The 21,643-nt window shown below is 38.3% G+C and overlaps 1 protein-coding gene and 1 non-coding gene across 5 annotated transcripts in view; one reads left to right on the top strand and one right to left on the bottom strand.

Annotated features, from left to right (window-relative positions):
- The window catches only part of LOC145464983 (D(1) dopamine receptor-like), a 39,754-nt gene that overhangs the window by 3,893 nt on the left and 14,218 nt on the right, over nucleotides 1-21,643 (bottom strand). For 2 of the 4 annotated variants that reach the window (XM_081448795.1, XM_081448797.1), the window contains exons 3-4: nucleotides 19,762-19,831; nucleotides 14,695-14,735 (exon numbers count right to left, since the gene is read on the bottom strand). The gene's annotated coding sequence lies outside the window, so the exon portion shown is untranslated. Of the gene's footprint in view, nucleotides 1-464; nucleotides 1,231-14,694; nucleotides 19,832-21,643 lie in introns of those variants that run through there. The other 2 variants (XM_081448796.1, XM_081448798.1) reach the window with 2 other exon arrangements.
- Trnas-gga (transfer RNA serine (anticodon GGA)) lies at nucleotides 17,829-17,901 on the top strand. Its single transcript has one exon. It is a non-coding gene; the product is annotated as a tRNA-Ser (tRNA).

The raw sequence follows: 21,643 nt of genomic DNA, 5'->3' as shown, positions 1-21,643 counted from the left end.
ATTACACAGCTTGCCGGAAAACGTTCCTGGCTTCAAGGACGTTATTTGGTCGTGAAAAAACTAGCCAAAGAAATCTGACAGTGGTTCGCTGCTTAACCTAAACTCCTGGCTGCGCTGACAGAGAATTCCGGGAGAGAATTTAATCCCTACAAACATTTTTAACCTGAACTGAACAGAACCGTAAATAGATAAGCCTTTAAACAAAAATACGTATGGCCAAAATAGAGACCAATCTTAATCAGTGAAAAGGCCTCGATCGATGGAAAATTTATAGAATATTAATCAAAATCTCGGGCAAACTGCCAGAGGTTCCAATAATAGCTATTTCGAGACGACGATTTGGTCAAGAGAAGCAAACCTTACATTATGAGCACATTTCCAATTCCATAGAACTTATCAGAATTTTGTAGTTGCTGGTAGGTCTCAAAGTTCATTAACTAAAAAGCGTGAGAGCAAAGAATTACCTTGGTTAAATCCGAGGGACACGTTCACCGTATTACAAGTAGTATCCAAAGCACGGATGCAAGTGCCTCGTTCCTCTCCGATAACACCCAGTTACAGGCCAAGAACTGACAGGCAATTATCAACGTCCTTTTTGACAAACAAGAGATTGCCACCTGAATATCACTTACTCTTATTATTAGACAAGTTTATTTACTTTAAGGTGCTTAGTTTACAAAGAGTTTCCAATAAGATCCGGTAGTTGAATTAATCTGTAGCAAAGACACTAATTGCTGGCATAGACTGAATTCTCGTGATTTCTTTCATTCGCCGCTGCTTCTAAAGAACGTCCAGTGTGACGAGAACTGAGCAGAAATATCTTATTTACAGCTTTAATATCTCTCAGTATCGTTTGAGAAGGAGAGAAAACAAACGCTTTCGGTCTATAGCATTTTCATTGACTTAAAAAATGTCCACCGGCTTAGTGATTGTTTGTTTCCGTGGCAGTAAAATAGACGGTAATGAAAATGGAAAAATAGACGTTTTGTTGCAGAGCAATAGCATTTAAAGACTTCTGAGTGAATAAGTTGCACAAAATTGTAATTAAAGGCAATGCGTGCAGTTAAAATGAAGAACATGACCTTACAATAACCGGTCTAAAAGCTAACAATGACATATGGGAGACCCCACTTGTTTTATTTATTTATGCAGAGGCGAAAAATTATCAAAGGGCGCTCTGTTTCGGTTGACATTGAAATTATTAAAACTCTTTTGTTTATAAAGCTGTCTAGTAATTGATTTTGACTATAATCATATTAAGCTCCGATATTTCACTGTACTGCAAATACATAACCAAATTGGTCTTCACAGGTTCAAAGGACGTGCGGTCTATCATTATACCGCAGTCATAATGTACAGTTGCCGCAATCTTTCCGCAATCTAAACTAATACATCCCTACCGCAGTGAGGTGCCGTGCGGATAAAACTGAACACTGGAGTTAAGATGTCGGGCAATTTACCTACGAATTTTGCATGCGCCAAAAATCCACCGACGATGAATTTTATTAGTTTTACACTTAACGCCCCCACAGACAAACTGAGTAACATTGTCGAGGAAACATTACTTATCGCAAACTAGTTTCCATGGACTACGGAAGCAGAATGTTTCTGAGAAAATCAGAAACATTTCTTATTTAACTTCCAGGAAAAAATTACTTCCTTAATAAACTTTGCTCGTTTGAGTAAAGGGGAAACAATTTAGCGAAACGAGCAATATTTGCTAGTTGGGGTTGAAGCGGCGAGTAGGAGAGGGTGGGGGGGGGGGGGAGGGGTGGCATAATCGGTTTGCACCAGTCTGGGGACCAAACGTTGAACTGCCGGCTTTCCCGAACAGAGAGCTAGAGAGAGCCAGAACTGGACTAGGACGGATAAGTTCAAGTTAAGTCAGTTATCCAAGGATTTATCAACAACTAATTTTCCAAATAACATCGATACACTTTCGAGCGGATAAATAGTGATAATAATAATCAATAAAGAGAAATCGTCAACCAAAGAATATGTAATCACGGATTTTCTTGGTAAGTTTACTTATCTTGATTGCATAAACCATCTGCAATGACAGTGAGCTTCAGTGTAAAGTTTGATTTGAAAAAAAATAGGTGCATCTATAACTGACAACGACACTGTAACAACACGGATAAAGTTCTCTTCAAGTAATTGGTTTCGTAATGAAAAGTAAACAAGAAAGTATCAGCTGATTCAAGATTGGTCATGAACTAATAACCTTCATCTTACTAAGCCTGTTAACAGCTACAAACACAGCTTAGTCGGGGTTTTTTCCGCTGCGAATTCCCGTTTGTCTAGCTTTACGAGTTTGAATCCTGGTTGTGAATGAAGCTAGCGCGATACCGAAGCCGGGATGCGCTCGATGCGAGTGTTGGCGGTTAGCGTGCTTGATTTCACGTGTACTTAAAAAAACATTAATAAATAAAGAAGAATTAAGAAGTAGAGTAAATGCAGGAAAAGAAGATTCGGTGATTCTTTTATTTCTGTTTTTCAAATTACCAGAAACTGAGACGAACAAGTGATATCTCTGTACGTTCTTCGCCATTATTTGTTGCAGCCTTAATTTTTTCACTGACCACACAGGGATCGCTTAGTTGTAGATTGATAGTCTCGCCTAAAAAATTGATCAAACTGATCAAATTGCTGACCACAAATACCTTATTACATGAAATTTTCGCGACACGTTAATTTCGCGATTTTGAGGTTCGCATATTTCGCGATTTTGCGAAAATTTTGCATTTTGACTCACTTTAATTTCGCGTTTTTGAGTGAGACACTATATTTCTCTGTCAATGTTATTAAGATGTCCCTGAATTTGATCAAACACTTAACCAACAACGTCCAAATAACCAGAAACGCATCTGATTATGTAAACAGTAACAAGAAAGATGTTCTCACAGTGGCTACAAGGCAATTGAAAGGTTTAAGCAACTAGTGGAACAGCACTACAAGGAGCCAGTAAATGGACAGTTTGAGGATTGTACAAAAGAAGTGCTACCTGGAGTGGAGACGGAAAGCAGCAGTGATGAAGAGGACCAGAACATTACCACAGAATAGTTCAAAATGATTGTTATAAACGTGTGTAATGGTAATAAAGTCGCTTTTTTAATTATTGACGTAATGTGAGTCACTTAATTTTCGCATCATGTTAATTTCGCGACATTTAATTTTCGCGTCACTTAAATTTCGCGAAATTAACGTGTCGCGAAAATTTCATGTAATTAGGTATATGATATCACGCCATTAACAGTTTTGATATTTAATTCCTTGCATTTTTCCGTCTGCTAAATATAAGTATGGCAGAAGCCTGACCTGAAAGGTTGGCCGGAACGCAATCAGAAATTTGTTCAGTTGACAAGAGAGGCTGCCGACCTTTCCACACTCGCCATTCTTTGCAACAAACTGCAACATCGACTTTCCTAGTCTTTTACCAAGTTTGGGGCTTGTCAAGCCTGATCATAAGTTTAGAAATGTTGATTTAATTTTCGACTCGACCAGTCGGACAGGGCAGCTTCCCTTTCATCAGTTATGCTACAATGCGGCAAAATAACGTTCTAAGAGAATCATTTTTGGATCTTTTGGCCGGCTATGTATCAGTCAGTCCCACCAAGCTAAAGATGAATTTCTTACTTTTTACTTCTTCCAGCCTGTTCCTGTATCAGATTGCATGGTTACATATCCTTTAGTAGTGGGATATCTGTAAACTAGCCGTATAATAAGGCTAAGCACATTGCCACTGTAAATATTGAAAGTATCGTATCCTATCATTAGGCAACGCCATGGACATGGTAAGCTGCGACTGGCGATTACTAAACTGGCCTGTGTACAGCCACCCCATTACTAAACCAACTCAGGCTATAAAAAAAAAAATGTAATGCCATACTGCAGTTTATCAGTTATCACTGTTTGGCCTATGCTTCAGGTTATCAATATGATCCGTAAATATGTAGTCAGACATAAAAAAAGCGAGCAATTGCGCGTAATCTTTGAGTGCCGCGGCTTTGGGAAAACTTTTAAAAAATCGGAGATTCGACGGAAGGAGACCGTCCCTGAAGCTGAACCTGCTAAGATGTTTCTTGTATGTTTGTTTTCTTTTTACTTGTACGTCTAGCGAAAGAGAAAGACCAGAAGTCTAAGAAAGAGGCCGAGTTAGGCTAATGATAGCTCCACTGCAGTTGGCTTTTGAAAATTTTGGGATGATTTCGATCATACGTCATAAACGTATGGCCGGGGTACAGAGGACAATGATAAGAAATCGAGTTACGTGAAAGATGCTACAGTTCAATGAAAAAGAAAAAAAAAAGAAATTCATGGTTGTCCATTCCCCCGTCCTGTGTGCATTCTGCTGAACTTAACGCGCGAACAAGAACCTTAAACTCGAGACACCGGTAAAGCCTTTTTTTTTTCACATTCAAGATTAGTTAGTTAGACTCGCAAAAAGGTTCAAGAATAACTATTATCCTTTCAGTGCTTGTGTAAATGCTTTGTCTGATATGATAAACAGACCTCCAACAATTCGATTTAATTAACAGCGATGGGAACACAAAGCCAAGGAAAATAACGAATGGAACTTACCCGGGGCAATTAGCCGTATTCTAGGTGGATTATCCTCGCTGCAGTTCAACACTCACTAAGTGCGTTTTGTTAACAGATGCGCAGTGGATTCACAGATCATTTCGCGTTCTGGAATTCAGTGTCCGCTTACGAAACCAAGGTTATCTATTGATATCTACTGTACCCCTGATCACAAGCGAGATAGCTAGGCATTTGGACATTTCTAAAGTAGATCTGCATCTGGATTTTCAGGGGGAAAAAAATGACGCCTCAAATTTGATTGCTGTCTACTTCAGTTGAATATCGGTAATTCAAAGCGTTATGTACTGCTTTCATGAAATTAATAGCCATCCGAATGATTGCTTTTTCTGTCTACAGCCGGTAGTTCTCAACAGCATTGTAGCTATATTAGGAATCTGTCAATGGAGTTGTGGGAAGGTATATAATTGCAGAAAGAATTATATATCACATCACTTTTAAACATCTATGAATTCCTGCTAAGAACTCAGTGCTAATGACAAGTTAGAAGAGTGAAAAAGCAAAATCTGATCGACCAGAAGACATCGTGTCGATGTACCGCCAATATTTTTATAGAAAAATGCGTCCGTAAACACAGCGGAGAATTTTGAGCTTGGGAATTTCAATGATCAAAATGGTTTGCTTGATGATTGATGAGCAAATCGGTATCCTTTCCATTCAATTAACCCTGTCATTGCAGAGACAGACTTCGTGTCATTTCAGATTTGTTCCAAACTTTTAAACTAAGTGAAATGAAAGTAATAATGTCATGCCACACAAGGTAGCTGTGATTTTTCAAGCGGAGATGAAATCCTTCGTTGAGTCTGATTCAAGTCGAGTCAATTCGACAGTATCGCACCTACATGTTAGTCATTGTCCCGGGGGGGGGAGTACTCCCAGAAAAATTGGGTGGGGTGTGCGGCCCGCTGAAAGTGGGGGGGGGTACTCCCAGAAAAATTGGGTGGGGGTGTGCGGCATGCTTCCCAAAACCCTTACCCTATTTATGACCAAAATCTGCAATTTTCCCTACCCCATTTATGACCTGACATAAAACTTGAATTCCCTATTTATGACCGTTGGGATTTTTCAGCGAATCAACAAAAACCCTATTTTTTGTTGATGTTCTTATCGATGAAATGAAAAAGTAGCTTCTTCTAAACACCATCCCAAATCAAGACTGGAGGACAAAAACCATACCCTATTTATAACGAAAAGGCCAAATCGGTGCCCTATTTGTGAGCAAAAAGGCGGAAAATCCATACCCTTTGGGGCCGCGCATACCTATATAGCCCATATAAGGGAGTACCCCCGGAGCATTGTAACAGCCTCAGTATATTATGCCGAACAAGACGGTTCTAACTTTTAACTCTAGAGCGTGGTGTTTGAGTTGAAATGCAACTAATTTCATGAGCAGTAAGTATTCTGAAGTGTTACAGTAACAGTTCTCCTTAGTGCAAAATAAGAAAACTGAGTTATTTTAGGTACTCTCAAGATGAACACGTGTGACGTCACAAAGATAATTTGAATATGGGCATTTTGCACAAAGTCGTTCAAATCATGTTCACATATGTGTTTACACCAATATAGGTCTCATTCTTCGCACGGTTATTGCGAAATTTGAGATCTTTCAGCGAATCAGATATTTTGCGATTTCCAAGTAGTGATTATGCGTTCTTGCGTCATTCAGAAGGTAAAAACCGAAAAATGCGATTCCCCGTGACGTAATGTGCCATATATTCTTTTTGATGCCATACATATTGGTTGAAATAGATTACTATATATGTAAGGTGCACGAATAATTACTTCTGCGAGAATTACGACACCTTTATTTTATTTTATGTTATAAGTGATTCATTTTTACGGGTGGAAGCCTGAAGAACATTGTTCAAGGCAGTTAGAAATTTCAAAATCTCGCGGACAGTTTTCTCAGTACCGATAAATACATTAATATGCATGATATAATGCTTTGAATAGTAACAGATTTCCATACGCTAAGTCCATGTACTTATTTTTGTTGTCGTTGAAGGGAACGAGAGTAATTTGTGTAAAATATGGCGTTGCAAAATCATGAGGGGAAACGGACGATAAAAAATGTGTCACTCGGCTAATAAAATAATGGCCATAAAAACTCACATATAACAGTACAGTACAATTTCAATGCAATATAGAGGTATTAGAGGGAAAGTTAATCGGTTCGCGCTATTTAAGGAGTGGTGACAATGAAATGCTATTAAACTCTGTTTTTACCCGGCGCACACCTTTGAAACCCTACTTCATTAACAACTGCCCATGCCTATACCACTTTGCATGTAAACATCAAAATGCATCACTTGAAACTCAAACAACTGAACCACTATTCTATGAAAATACAAAGTGGCAAATGCGACGAAATATAAAGGAAGCACATTTTAAAATGGGAACTTTCGATAAACGTTCCTTTCGTAACCAGGATTAAAAATCCCAAATAAGCGTTCAGATACTTACGAGCAGGTGGGAATGTGTTTTTTTTTTCCATCGTAATCAAAGAGAAAATGTTTCAACTGACAGATGAATAAATTTTGCCTCTGCTAATACTGAGGGCCATTTTCACTAAATTAACAGTCCGTTTGCGACCGCTTTGAGCACAACTATCAATAGCATCACGTACATCTTGAAGAAACGATTTTGTCTATAGGACTGGGTTACATCGTCAATCAGAAAAGCACTTGATATGAACTTGATAGAGAGTTCGTGTGACATCAAAAATAATTATCAACGAAAGCGCAAACCGAAAAATAACCCGTAATATACCACAAACGCTCCTGAGAAATACGTCTCTCACTCATCCTTCGACTTGCAATATCACCACACAAAACTGAATTCATCAACTGAAAGCATTTAAAGCAATTCATTAATCAGCCTTGGGATTTTGATTTGCAAATTTTTTTTTTTCTGTAAAATCGGTGTAAGGATGAAAAATTCTTCCTTACCTCTCATGTCGAAATATCTCGCACATTAAAAGGCTGTTTGGTTCCAATCCTTGTTGAACCGCAGTCGAGCATCGTGTTAAATGGAATTTCGTGTTAGTCAAAGCACAGACGTGTTTATAAATTTGAATTGAACTTAAAACAATAATGGGTTCTGCTTTTGTGGAGAGAGATTTTCTGATAATGCGCACAGCCCGAAACCCATCCATAGCTTGACAATGTCGGCTTACGACTGTGCTTAATAGTCGAGACGAACACGAAATTCATTTCGCAATGACAATAATGGGATTTAAAAACCGCTTAAGTAGAAATTTCCAGCCAATTGGCAAGCCGGGGGACTAGCCCAAATGATTCACTTTCATCTGTCTTTGAGATAATGAATACATTTAAGATCATTTTCCTGAGGTATTGTTTAAAAGCTTGAAGGCGCATGCTGCCTTTATATCACTGAAACGCCACGATTAATATTTCGAAATCGTTGTCATCATCACACGGGGCCTATAAACCTCATTTATAGCCCGATAATATTACACAAGCGTGTAGCGTTTTCTTCAAAAAGCGAAAATAATTCGAGTCAGAGTATTTACATGAGATGTGTGAAAATCAACAGCTTTTTGGAAAATATATATATATCTAATGTAACACTTATGAACTTTAAAAGGGAAAACCATTTTTAAACATTGAATAAAACAAAACAAAAAACCGACTGAGTTTTAAAAGACACCTCGATAAGATTTTTTAACCAAAATTAATTATTCTTTCCGGAGCTGAGGATAATTTCATTTTGGCTGCTTATTAAGAACATTTGCATGAAGCGTTGATCACTGGTGTTAAAATCCAACATTCTGCTTTGTATTGGCGTGGGAACATAAATACCGATATTTTTCCCTGTGCTATGACGTCACGTGAGATAAGAAAATCTAGAAAATTTTGTTTAGAAGTGTCAAAAGTCTCGACGCACTTGTAAGACAAAGAATTTTCAAATGGAAATTTCAATTTATACCAGCATTCCTTCTACTTATTATTTTTGAACTAAGAAACATGAAGTATAAACATTGAAAGTTTGAGTGATAGTTTGACTGACTAAGGAAATCTAGACATTTTGTTTGAGGGAGGGGAGGGGGCGAAACTCTGTGCGCTACATTTTGCGCTTGCTATAGGAACATGAAGAAAAAGGTAAATTCAAGAAACGTGCAAAGTTTTACTTTCGTTTTTTCTGCTGGTTGCAACGTGCAACGTTGAACATCAGTCCTCTTCCGTTATGTAGGTTTCCTCAATTAAAGAGAATATGTTCTAGTTTTTCAAAGAGGAGTAGAAATATAATTTCGTCAATTTTAAAACTTCTTTCCCACTTAGGTATGTATAAATAACACATGTTTTTGGTTTAGAAAAAGAGTAAAAGACAAAAAAACACAAATGAAAACCCTAGTTTTTTAGGTTTTCGTGCAGAAACATGCCTTTTACGTTTTAAAAGTGATCCTTTGACATCAGATTTGTTCGGGAATTGTTTCGCAGTTGGCAAAATAATTCGTTTCGTTTGATAACACTCTTGAACAGCTTTGACAAATTATGTAAATACGAGCGAGTAAATTAAATTCAACGCGCTTATATTTTCAGTTAAAAGAAAGGAATAAAATAGTTCACTGATTAAATGTTCTGTACACTAAAATTTCAAGGAGATGTCTCATCATAAAATGTCCTCGAAGCTGGGAGATATCTTAACTGAAAACTGGTGAATCATCACTTAAAGCTATAAACGGCGACTCAAAATTTGTTTACCTGCTCAATGCGTTACAAAAAGATGGATGACCTTGTAAAATCTAGACTGTGTAGACGGTCTGTGTACTTTGTTAACTGAACGTACTCTATCTTACTCACAGTTTTTGTCGCTGAATGTTTTCTCACGAGCACTTCAGTCTACTTGTAACAGCTCCGTTTGCGCAGGTTTAAAACAAGTCTCCATACCGCATCCAGCTTTATTAATAAAACGTTGTATGCATTTTTCGCAATTCAAAAGAAAGCTCCAAGCTTGAGGCGAATGGGTTAGAGATTAATCCATTATTAAAATTCCCGATGCGTTAATCCCCTTTTGATAACAAAAATAGCCAACGGGCATGAAACAATTATCCTTCAAAAATGAAAAAAAATCGCCTAGTTCCGGCAAAGAACCTCCACAGGATCATCTATTGTTTGCAGTTTATTCATCTTCCTTTGCTTCTGTTTCTCTAAAAATGCAGTTGTGTTGAGGCAGAATAATGCTCTGAAAAGCTGGTGATTGCTTCATTCGTCATTGCTTGATTCTTTCATTTATTTTCTTGTTATTTTATTTCTCTACGTGACGGATCGAAGGGATTCAAAATATGAGACATAACCACCCCACAACACAAAGCTTGCCTTGTGTCTCGTATTAACCTTCGGTGGTATCTTTAGCTTTTTGGGGGCGCTGAACTCAATGGAATATTCAACTTCAAAATGTTGGCCTGATGAATCTTGCGAACATTTTCTATTACCATGGACATCACACTGAGCCTTATAACGTTTTTCTCGTCAATGTGGCTTTGGAATAAGGAACACCTGTCAGTTTTCTACCCATTAAGATGATTTTCTTTTCAAAAGTTAAACCGGTGTATTGAATTTGGAGTGAATGGAAACTTGAATATTTGTATTAAATAAATACTCTTAACGGAACGTGCTTTAAAACATGGCTGAAGATAATGTTTTACTAGCAAAGTGGTATTCAGCCGTTCAATTTTTTGGGGAAAATACCAGAAGGAAAACCCAAAGCGAAAACTAAAAACTCAAGTGTTAATGTTAAACAACAAACCACCAGAATAATCGTGTTTTCTTTGCCTTGGGCAAATTGTTTTGATATTGCCGCTTTCGCCGGACGTATTTAAATTGAAAACATTTATCTCGTGTTTCAAAAGCTACTGATTTTGTTTAGAATTTAAACAGTCAGAACTTCCTTTCAGATTTAAGCTGCATCGAAATTATATGCCAAGCTACTGTTTAAAATAAGCAAAATATTTCAAATACATTTCGTGTTTGGTCTTAAGGCTCAGCTGGAAATACCTCTCGTATAGCTGGAATGTATGTAGTTGATACGAAACTTCCTGGCGACAAAAATCCTTGGTATTTTTCCGTCGACTCAGTTTAATTTCCTATTCAATTTTGTAAGACGCTTTTCTCTCAATTAAAGTTTCTTCAGCCCGGTAAATAGTCGAGTTCATTTCCTCTTTCCTGCGAGGGATTCATTCATTTCTCCAAAGTTACAATGTTAAACAATAATCGGGGGTGCGAGAGGAAAAATAGAGCGGTTACGACGAAAATTATCTTGCAAAACATTAATGGTTTTACAGTAAATAACACTGGAGCCAGTGACCTTGGGCGAACCATAATTTTTCTCTTTCGGTAACCAAGTTCTTTTTAACTTAAACTTTTTTTTTTTTTCTTTTGGAGTAAGCTAACTCTGAAATTATCGCCAGAATAGACCAATTTCGATATATTACAATTCGGCCTAAAACAATAAACCTCAGCACGAGGCTCTGGGGAATAAACCCCACAAACTCTGTAGTTATTCCCCAGAGCCTCGTACTGACGTCTATTGTTTTAGGCTAAATTTTAATATATCGAAATTGGTCTATTGCCTAACGTTTCATACTCAGCACTGATCACCACAAGAACTTACTGCAAAAATATAAGTGAAAGAAGTGATTTAAACAATTCAAAGCTGACTTGTTTACATGTGCAGAGCGTAAATGTGCACTGAAAACTCGACCTACAATCCTGGCCATAGGTTGTTGGGACACCTCCCCCTTTGCGTGCAAAAACCCACGATTTTAACTACGTCCTTGACGTTTTAGGAAAAGATGAATAGAAGCAAGTATAATAGTCCCCCTCCCCCTTAGCAATGTTGAAAGAAAATGAAGCTATTCTGAGGAGTAGATCGGATGATGTTAAAATTAAAAAAGGGACAATAGAAAGTGGTTAGACAGTTATGTTGGAAGCGAACGTGATTGCTGAAAAATCGTTATTATTGGAATAAGACGTGAATATCTATGTTATCGTTACTTTAGTTGGAGAAGCCGACTGTTCTAGGAGGCAAACAATTCTTGAAACGTGGCTATTCTGAGGCTTTTATCAAGGGTTTTTTTTTGTTTTCAAGATTTTTATCAACAATGACAGGGGGGAGGGGTGGTAGGTGGGCTTACGCGGTCTTGGTCTCAAGAGAGGCTGCCTGTGATCTTAAGAGAGGCTGCCTGTGCAGTCATCTGCCATAAACTGTCCCAAGACTTGTGACCAGGGTTGTAGCTATGCTTCAGCTTAACTTTACATCACTATTTTATTTAAGTTACAAACTGTATATAGGTTAACATGTCTTCGTGTCACTGAACAACCTTTCTGTAAGCAGTTAAGAGTTGTTGCAGGTAAGACCACGTGTCAACATGCAAGTTCACCCGCATTTTACTACACTACATTCAATTCTTACAGCACCAGTTAGGCGACTATTTCTTTATATGTTTTGAGAAAACTTACCCTCAACAATCGATGGAATGCTCTTCGGCCCAGTGGGTAACAGGGAATTAAGTGGCAGCTAAAGTCAGTCTGATCAATGTTAGCATTCTTTTTACAAACTTGCCTAAACTTTGTAAAGATGTTTGGGGGAGCACTTACTCGTTTATCATTGTTATGGCTTAAAGAGTTACTGATCGAATAAACCGCTTTCTTTTGGAAAAATTACAATAGCTTTAATAGTTCCGTCAGCTCCGGATGACCCCCTTTGGGGGAGCTCTTTCCAAGAGCACGTACCAAGCCCCAGGGCCAAACAAAGGCTTCCAATTCCAAAGAACACCTTACGTGTCACGCAGTCATCGAGTGAATGAATTCTTAAAATTTATTACAACCAAACAGTGTCTCCTCGTGCACCAAAAGAAATTGGACTTAACTCGTTTTGATGCTGCCATTTATCACATTAATTGACGGAGCTCAGTCAGGGAATTTTGAGTTATTTTGCTCGCGGACAAAATTACCAAATGTTAATTTACTATGATAGAAAAACGCGTAAAAGATAATAATAAACTCTAAAGAAACAAGGATGAAGATGATTGAAACAGATTACAAACGACAAAGTTGAAATATTTAGGCTTAGCTTTTCAAGATGCGTAAACCGCGAACTTCTTTATAAAATATGACCTGGCGTTAATACTGGCGTTAATACTGGCGTTTATATTTTAGATCCAGGAGACGTGTTTATAAATAATTAAAGTGGTCGACACGAGAGGAAATTATTGAAATTCGTACAAACCATTTATCACTTCAATCTCCAGCTACGTAAAGACGATCTTAAAATTCACCTTGTGAGGTGATAAGCATGAACCCGTTTGGGAAGAAATCATTACTGTTAAATCCCCGGTGAGCTACCCCGGAAGGACTCCCGATAACAGGTATCATTGTCCAATGAAGAACGTCCTCTAGAACACTAGCTCGATAAGTCGTCACGTCACGGCCTTCAGTAAGGGCAGTACATCTCATTACTTAAAGATGACATCCAGTCCGTACTGCGCAGCCTCGGCGCCGTAATGTTTATAAAGATTATAACTTCTCACTCGATGGAATGCGAATCGATGTTATTCGTTACGAACCACATACCTAATCTTTGAGGCTTTTCAAATTTTTTTTTTCCAACAGCTTCATTGATTTTTACGGCTGCGAAGTTGTGTCATCAAGTGATATGAGAAAGAACGAAGCATAAAGCTTCGACCACTTCGCATCCAACATAATGGCGATTGTTTTCAAACATTGAATTTACTTTATGTAAGAAGTTGCGAAATGTTTACATTTTGCGATTTCTTCCACGAAACAAAACAAAAAACGCAAACAAACTCTCGACCGTGCGCAGAAAGGAATGGAAATCATCTTTAATTAGCTACCTACGCCAGATTAAGTATTAAGTGAGACAATTGCAACCCAACTTTATACGAGACAATCGTCACATGCACTTATTGTGTTAATAATTTTCATGTGCAATGTGGCACGTTGGACGATTTTTAGTGCAAATATTTTTGTTGCAGTTTCTTCAAAACAAGCTAAAAGCCTGCGACACTTCTTCCGCTTTTTCGAGTCTGCGGTCTTCATCCCAGCGGCAGGTAATCGAGCCTAGCAACACTGTTGCCTGGACAACAGAGAACACAATATAGAAGCATTTGAATGGTCATGCATTATGTTTCATCTGGAGTTTTGTACAGCATAATTATAACATTTCTCCCTTAACGTACTGCTCAATAGCTTACAGTTAAATGGTCACACTTAATGGTTTCATCCACAGTCTTATAAGTTAGGAAGTTCAGGTTTTTTAATCAGGAGAAAAAAAAAGAAACTCAAGCTTTTGTCTGCTTAGGAAAAGGCTACTGCAACCAATGAAAAAAGCCGGATGTTTCCTGGGTTCGCGTTCAGTTTGTTTTGGACCTATCTTGTTCGCTGGTCTTTGTAGACCAGGTTGTTGTCAAGCCAGAAAATTTATTTAGGGCATTTTGAAACCCTGACTTTTCCTTCGATATTTTCGACGCTTTTCCTTTGTAATAATATCTTAACTGTCTAAAGATGCTTGGAATGCAAGAGTTTTTTTAAAATTACCATCTGAAAATTAAACTTCAGAAACATCAATTGTGTGTTAGTATGCATAATACATTTCACATGTTCACATCAAACTGTCTCGATATATACACGTGTATAGTGGACGCGGAAGTTGAGGCGGTGGTCTTAAGGTTAGCGCGCTAAACTCCGGATTGGCCGTTTGCTTCGAATCGAATGCTGTCAGCCGGCTCCCAACACTTTACAGTTCCGCTGATAGAGCGTTTGAATGTCGAAACAACTGTTTTATTTAATTCGCGGTTCATGGTGTTTAGTTCAGGTTGTCAGTAAAATTATTTTTAGGCACTATTTTCCTCAGTTTCAGCACACTGATTAGTCGAAAATAGATTAAAAACAGTTCATTCGACATTAAACTTTCAATGAACATCATCCAAACATTTTTGTTGAAACTTGTATAAAAGAAAATGATCCTGCTCTGGTTACATCAGGACATATGTTCACAGAGTGGAATGCTCATCTAAGGGACACGAATCACTTTGGGAGAGAACGTCTTACTCACCGGTGTCCTGTGAAATCTCTTTGCTGTCGCACTCTAGAAATCTGCAAAACAAAAAAGAGAAAAAGCATTTTGACAACAAATTACGGTTGTAAAAATTCGAAGACAGTTTGGCTTTGTAAGATAATGGTTCGACACTGACTATTTTTTTTTTTTTTTTTTTTTTTTTTTGGATGTTTCGTTCAGGACGTTTCGGCTGGTGCTTGAGCCTTCATCGGTTGAAATATTAACGTTAGTAAGCGTGATTCAAAAAACAGCACGTCGAACGTGCGCTGAGGAAAATTCCGCGTGAAGTTTCAAGAAAACGTAGCGCGAGACTTATGTACGTGCCAAAGACTTGTTGACTTCTGGGATGGCGATGTGGCCATTTCCAGATAGCAGATTCGTTTTTAACATCCAGGCTTCCAAGAAGAGTCGCTCCTGAAAGTTAGCCTCGTGTCCAACAAATCTGACACTTCCAAAATCCATTTTGTGGTTGTTTTCGTGGACATGGCAGGAGATCTTGGAGACATGGTCGAACATAGGAACAGCCCTTTTGTGTTCTGTAATCCGAGTTTTCAGTTTGATCGTAGTATACAAAACTGCAGTTGGTGCAACTGATTTTGTACACTGTGCCAGATTGTGGACAGTTAACCTTTTCCTGGGCTTTCGGCCCGGGGGAGGTACTTTGGGAATTTCTGGGTGGGGATGTGCCGCTTGGACCCTGGAACCCTTAGCCTATACCAGAGCTAGTTCACCTGAATTTTGCTACCCTTTACTGGAGTAAACTCCCCAAATCCCTCCATCTATAGACACTGTTGAGGCTGATTTGCGTAAATTTAAACTTGCTGATTTGATTTTTTTATATTTTTGAGTGGCAATTCCTGGTTTCCTTAGTCTAGATAAACTCTTCAACCAACTAGTCAGTTTTGTGAAAAATGATACCCTATTCTAGACCCAAACGCTCTGATTTATATACCCTATCTTAGAGTAAACTGCTTGAAAACCATACCCTTCACAGCGGCACATACCTATATAGCCCATATATGGCAGTGCCCCCCCCCCCCCCGGGCTTTCGGTCGCGGAAACTGTTCACAGTTCTCAATGGCTTGAAGGCGACTTTGATTTGATGTTGCCTTAAGGGTTGACTAATCCTTTCCGAAATGCTCTGCACATAGGGTAGCATCACGAAACCATTGGATGGTAGATCGGTGGGGAGTTTCGACAGCGATCTTTCGCAGCTATTGATGAAGGATGAGGGATAATTACTGTCTCGCAGTACAGCCTGTGTGTGTTGGCTTTCTGTAGACATTCACGTCAAGCTGCGTACCCCTCTTAGTGATGATAATGTCTAGAAAAGCTAAGGTACTGAAGGTAGCCGTTGTCCCTTGGTGTCCTCAAGTTCTAGAGTGAATTGTACGTTGGGGTTAATTGAATTGAGATGTTGGTGAAATTCATCCACTTGGTCCTTTAAAAGACACGTGTGACTGTCGTCAACGTAATTTTTTGAATCACGCGTACTAACGTCAATATTTCAACTGATGTAGTCTCAAGCACCAGCCGAAACGTCTTGAACAAAACATCCAAAAAAGAAAACAGTCAGTGTCAAACCATTATCTTACGATGTTAGCTCCTGACTATCCGCACTACTCTATTTTCAAACAGTTTGGCTTAATGCACTCATTCCAAAGGACCCAAAGGGTAATAGTGCGTATTCGTGACTAACAATCCATACCAATTCCAGCTCTGCAGGTGCTTCGTGTCTTTCGAGTTTCTCTTACAGATTTTTAAGATTTAATCATTTTTGAGATTTTTCTCACAGATGACCTGGCTATGATTTTATTTGGTGATCATGGCCGTTGAAAAGCTGATAACAGCACTTGTTTTGTAGTATCGCAATTTGTGTGCCAAAAACTGACTAGGCACTTAAGAGGATTCTATCAAAGCGTGTTCTTTTGATAGCTAAGGAAAATATGTGCTCTTCGTGTTTTCACAGTTAAATAAAAACACGCGCTACGATAAGACGACAAGATAGTTTGGCTATTTCATGGATCAGTAAAACTACAATTGGTAGCCACCCTGGAGTTGAGATCAAATCGTTACGGAGAATTACAAGAATACCACTGACAAAATTATCACGGATAGGTTATCGTGATGATACAGACACGGGTACAGAAATAGAGAGAAATAGAGGGTTGCGGCTCAAAGAAGGGATCCTTTGGACTATTAATAACAAACAGAACAAAATTATCCTATATTCAAAACTCTGCATAACATAAAATAATGGCATTCAATTGGGTGCATTGCCGAGTTCCAAAGTAGTAAAACATAAGCACAAAGTTTTACTAACAAATGTTTAATATCACTGCAATAAGAGCTGTATTTGGCACTTCCTAGCTAACGCCACAGGATGAGCAAACCTGCAAAATTTGAAACTAACTTTGCTGGAAATGATATCATCCAAACACAGAATTTTCCTGTAAGAGATTACCTTGGGTGCCAATACCGTAAACTTTGCTTTGCAGCTATAGATTACAAAACGATCGTTAAATATTCGCTGTACGGTTTCTCGAACGATTTGCTTGAAGCAGAATACCTGCGCTGTAGAATACCTGCACTTCCTAAGCGAGCCAAGATTTTTTTTAAAAGATACATAGAACGGCAAACTGTATTATTTTGATAAAGACGGATTACATTCCTCAACTCTAGCCTGTTTCATCACACGCCAACAAGTTGAACAGTTGTTGCTACTCATTCAACGCTAGCTAGCGAACCAAGTATATTAACAGCTCTGACTATTACTTACGTAGAAGAAGGTTGCACTCCGATTAAACTGAATATATCACCAGATGCACGGTGAGAGACAATAACCACGGTATAAAAACCCCAAGGGCACGTCACGATATCTTTGGCAGGAGGTGTGCTGCCCCGTTGACTAAGATGATATATTTTTCAAACCAAAATGTACACATTTGAATATACATACTTGTTAAAAATACGTGATTACAGTTTTCCTGCAAGTGAATTTATGAAAGATCATATATTTGAACTGCGGAGAAAGATATGAAGACATGACTGATCATCGCAGTTATATACACAACTTAAGCAGCTGTGAAATTAAAGCCTGAAAAAAATACAGGCCTGTTCAGCTCCCAGTTGGCTTGATAGCTCAGTTGGTAGAGCGCTGCACCGGAATCGCAGAGGTCATGGGTTCGAGTCCCGTTCAGGCCTGAATTTTTTCAGGCTATAATTTCACAACTGCTTAAGTTGTGTATATAACTGCGATGATCAATCATGTCTTCATACAGTTTTCCTGTTAGTTCGTGGCTATTTGAGTTTTTTCGTTTGTTTTTCTTCTCTTTCATTTCAAAGTTTGCCATGACGTAGACTAGTACTCTAGAGTTTTGTTCTCTGCTAATTAACACTATTTTTTTATTTTTTTCATACATTTTTATCTCCTTTTTCAGTTTTTCTATTATTAGTTACGTAATACTCTTGAAGCTTAAGCCTGATATGACTCACGTAACTTCTTGCAGGAATGTTATTAGCACAGAACATACGGCTAGTGCTGTTTTTGTTGCTTTTTGGCTAGTTTTGCCGTTTAGAGAAGGAAGAAAATTATACGGTTTAGTTAAAAACATATGACTCTATCGTATTTACAAGTTTTCAACAAACAAAATCAAAATCTCAGCCTCAGTATATTTTTGAAATATCCTTAAAATTTCGCCAATGTCAGCCTCGATATTTTTATGAAATATATTCTTACAAAAAAAAAGAAGAATCAATGTACATGTCTTGTCACCACTCCATTGCAGAATTTGTACACTGATTCATAACGTAATTGCTATGTTCACCGCGTGTTAAATACAGAGAATTGATTTTGCCGCTGTGAAGGGTATGGCTTTCAGGCAGTTTAGTCTGGGATAGCCTTGGGCTATAGAAATCGCACTGTTTTGGTGTAGATTAGGGTATAATTTACTGGGAAAGTGGCAAGTGTATAAATAATTAAGTCTAGAACAGAGTGATTGTATAACAGAAATTGAAACTCGGAAGTGACTTTGTACGATATTGGTTTAGTTGCCGTATGTCCTTTGTTAAACTGTTATCTACCTGTATTGTTTTGAAAGTTATTAATGTTGTAAACGATGGATTCCGTTATAGTTAGTCGAGCCTTCTGATAATGTTTAGTTAATACTTTTTTGATAGCTTAGCGTAATCCTTTAGAATCGTGTTTCCGGCTTAAATAGTCGTGCGTTGTAAAATATTCTTTGGTTACCTTCTGGTTATATTCTGTCTACGTGCATGTTATTATGTATGTTATTGGATTAAGCTCTACTGTTGGAGCCAAGTTGCTACGTATTCTCTATCGTCCCGTTGGATTGTTTTGCTGAAATAGTTCCCGAAACCTCTAGAAGTCTGACCCTCGTCGCTGAAAGCGTGTTTCCCTCTGGATTGTTGTAACAAGGATAACAACTTAAGCAGCCCAAAAAGCTGTTATCACATAGATAGTAATAAGGTTTCTGCATGGAAAATAGCTAGTCTGAGAAAAGGCAGGGGGTTTTGGCTCCTCAGTAGTCGAGAATAGGGTTGCAAAATCAAGCTGATCATGGTCTAGCATAGGGTAAGTGATTTCACTGTCCCTGCGGCACACCTCCACCCAAAGATTTACAGAATACCCCCCCTGGCCAGTGAGTCGACTGAGCCTAGCCCAAACTATCAACTATATACATGTACGGCTTGTAGTAGCTTCACGATTCATTATAGCACATCCGTCAACTTGGTGATGTCAGTGATGTCAAGGAAATGGGTTAGAATCTTAACCAGACAGTCCGCCGCAGTATACACAATTTGAGGACCATCGAGGACAGATCTTCGCCGATTGAAACAAATACACTGTTCTATAGTTGGGCAAATAATCACACATTGAGTAATTCTCCAAAATCTAGTGAATACATTCGTTGATGTTATTAACTTTCCTGATCTCCCACACATGCGAATCACACGCCACTGTGTATATTATATCGATCGAAGTCAGACTGATCGAAGTATTACATGTGACAGAAGTGTATGGTAAATTTTCAAAATACTTACTTAAACTCTTCGCTACGTTGATTCAGGCAAGTGCTCACTCTTGAACGCTCAACAGATGTAAGGAATTAATCTGCAACGAAACCAGGCACGGATATAAGACACTATCAGACGTACTAACGTCTTTTTATAGAGCCTGACTGAACCGGGTTTAATTCCTATTGTTGAAATAAGATCATTTTGACAAGGGCCCTTATGACGGCGATAATGGAAATATGGGTAATTGGTGCCAAGAAAAGTAAACTAACTATTAAGGCTTTTAAGAAGTTTTGTGTCAATGGTTTCTGTGAATTATAAAATGTCTTTCAGCCCCCAAAGTCATCTCCTGGTTGAAGTTTTTGCCAGGAATACAGTTCTTTTATGGTTCTTCAAGTCATAAGATAACTTCCAGATGTAGAGAGATACTGCTCCAAGAGGTCTGCTAAGTGTCAAAGGGCCACAAACCACGCGACGATAGTGAATATTTTGTTTCCAAGATAAGATCCGGTTTTAATAAAGGATCTACTGTGATTGATTGGCTGATTATAATGGCTAATGTCATGATATAGAAAACATGACAAAATGCAGCCAGCTCGTTTACACGGAATTTAAGGCTGAATGAAAGTTTTTCTTATAAAATTAAAATAAATTGAGAATTAAATCAACGCCAAGCTGAGAAAATTTCCGCGCTTTTTTACCAAGGAAAATAACGATATAAAATATCAAGAACCGGTTCAATCCACGGAGAAGTATACAGCGGGGGGAGAGGGGGGGGGGGAGGGTAGCGGTTAAATACAGACATCATCGGCGGCATCTTTGCTCTTCAGATGTCTAGGGTATGGTTTTGCGACTGAAAGGTCTCGTCATTATAGGCAATTAACGATTGTAAAGCGTTAATTAATCTATTTCAAATTAATCCGACTTAAATTAACGTGAATTAAAATACACGTTGTTCGAAATATAGGAAGTCAACGCAAATTGCAATGAGATATTTCATTGCACTGGGAAAGAAATTAATTATTACAGTTTTTGCCAAGCCATTATTAACTGTTTTATATCTTAAAGACAAAAGAATTTAACACAATCAGCGGTACAAAAGAATAAATAAGTGTGGAACGCTCGACACGAGTTACAGACACCACCCTGACAACAACAGAGGAACACCGTTCAGCGTCGGTTTAAAAAACTGAAATATTGCAAATAGAGAAAGCTATTGATAATTCTACATTACGGCAGGCGGTGATTAAGAATTAGTAGGTAATCGTATGAATGCAGGGTCAGTTAAGGTTTTTCACAACGAGTCATCAGTTGAAAATTGTCTCCAAATTGCTCGAGCTTTTAGGCGAGAGCAATTTGAAAGAATTTTCAAACATCACGAGTAGTGCCAACAATCTACAATTGCTCGAGCCTCCATACGATTACTCATTTATTACACGTTTACACGAAAATAACGAACAAACTGCAGACCTTATTTTTTACCACACCCAGTGGACAAATCATCTCATGTCACGTGACAGACCTTGAAATGTTACGATTTTTTTGGTTTATATCATCACGACACTATTGCTCTTTGATGAGCCCAAGTTTCAGAAATTCTACTTAAAAACCTTGCAAAGTAGAAATGTTGGCGCGAAGTCAGTCGGTACAAAAGTAAACTTTTGAGAAAAATGCACTTTAAGTTTCTTACACGAAGTATTAAGCACTTAACGAGCCACAAATAGTGGGGGGGTGCAGATTGGATCTCGGGGGAGGGGGTGCAATGATTGTTCTATTTTGTAAAAAGTTACCGCAGTTGTGGGAAATATTCTTTGTCATAAGGGAAATGAATGAGCCTGTGATGGCAATTTGAGGCAAAGCTTTTCACAAATAATTATACCAATCGAGTTGTGCATGTCTTAAAAGTTTT

The sequence above is a fragment of the Orbicella franksi genome, chromosome 13 (assembly GCF_964199315.1).
Source record: "Orbicella franksi chromosome 13, jaOrbFran1.1, whole genome shotgun sequence".
NCBI lineage: Eukaryota > Metazoa > Cnidaria > Anthozoa > Scleractinia > Merulinidae > Orbicella > Orbicella franksi.
The sequence above is the reverse complement of the archived record's forward strand: the minus strand, read 5'-3'. Positions and strand labels throughout refer to the sequence as shown.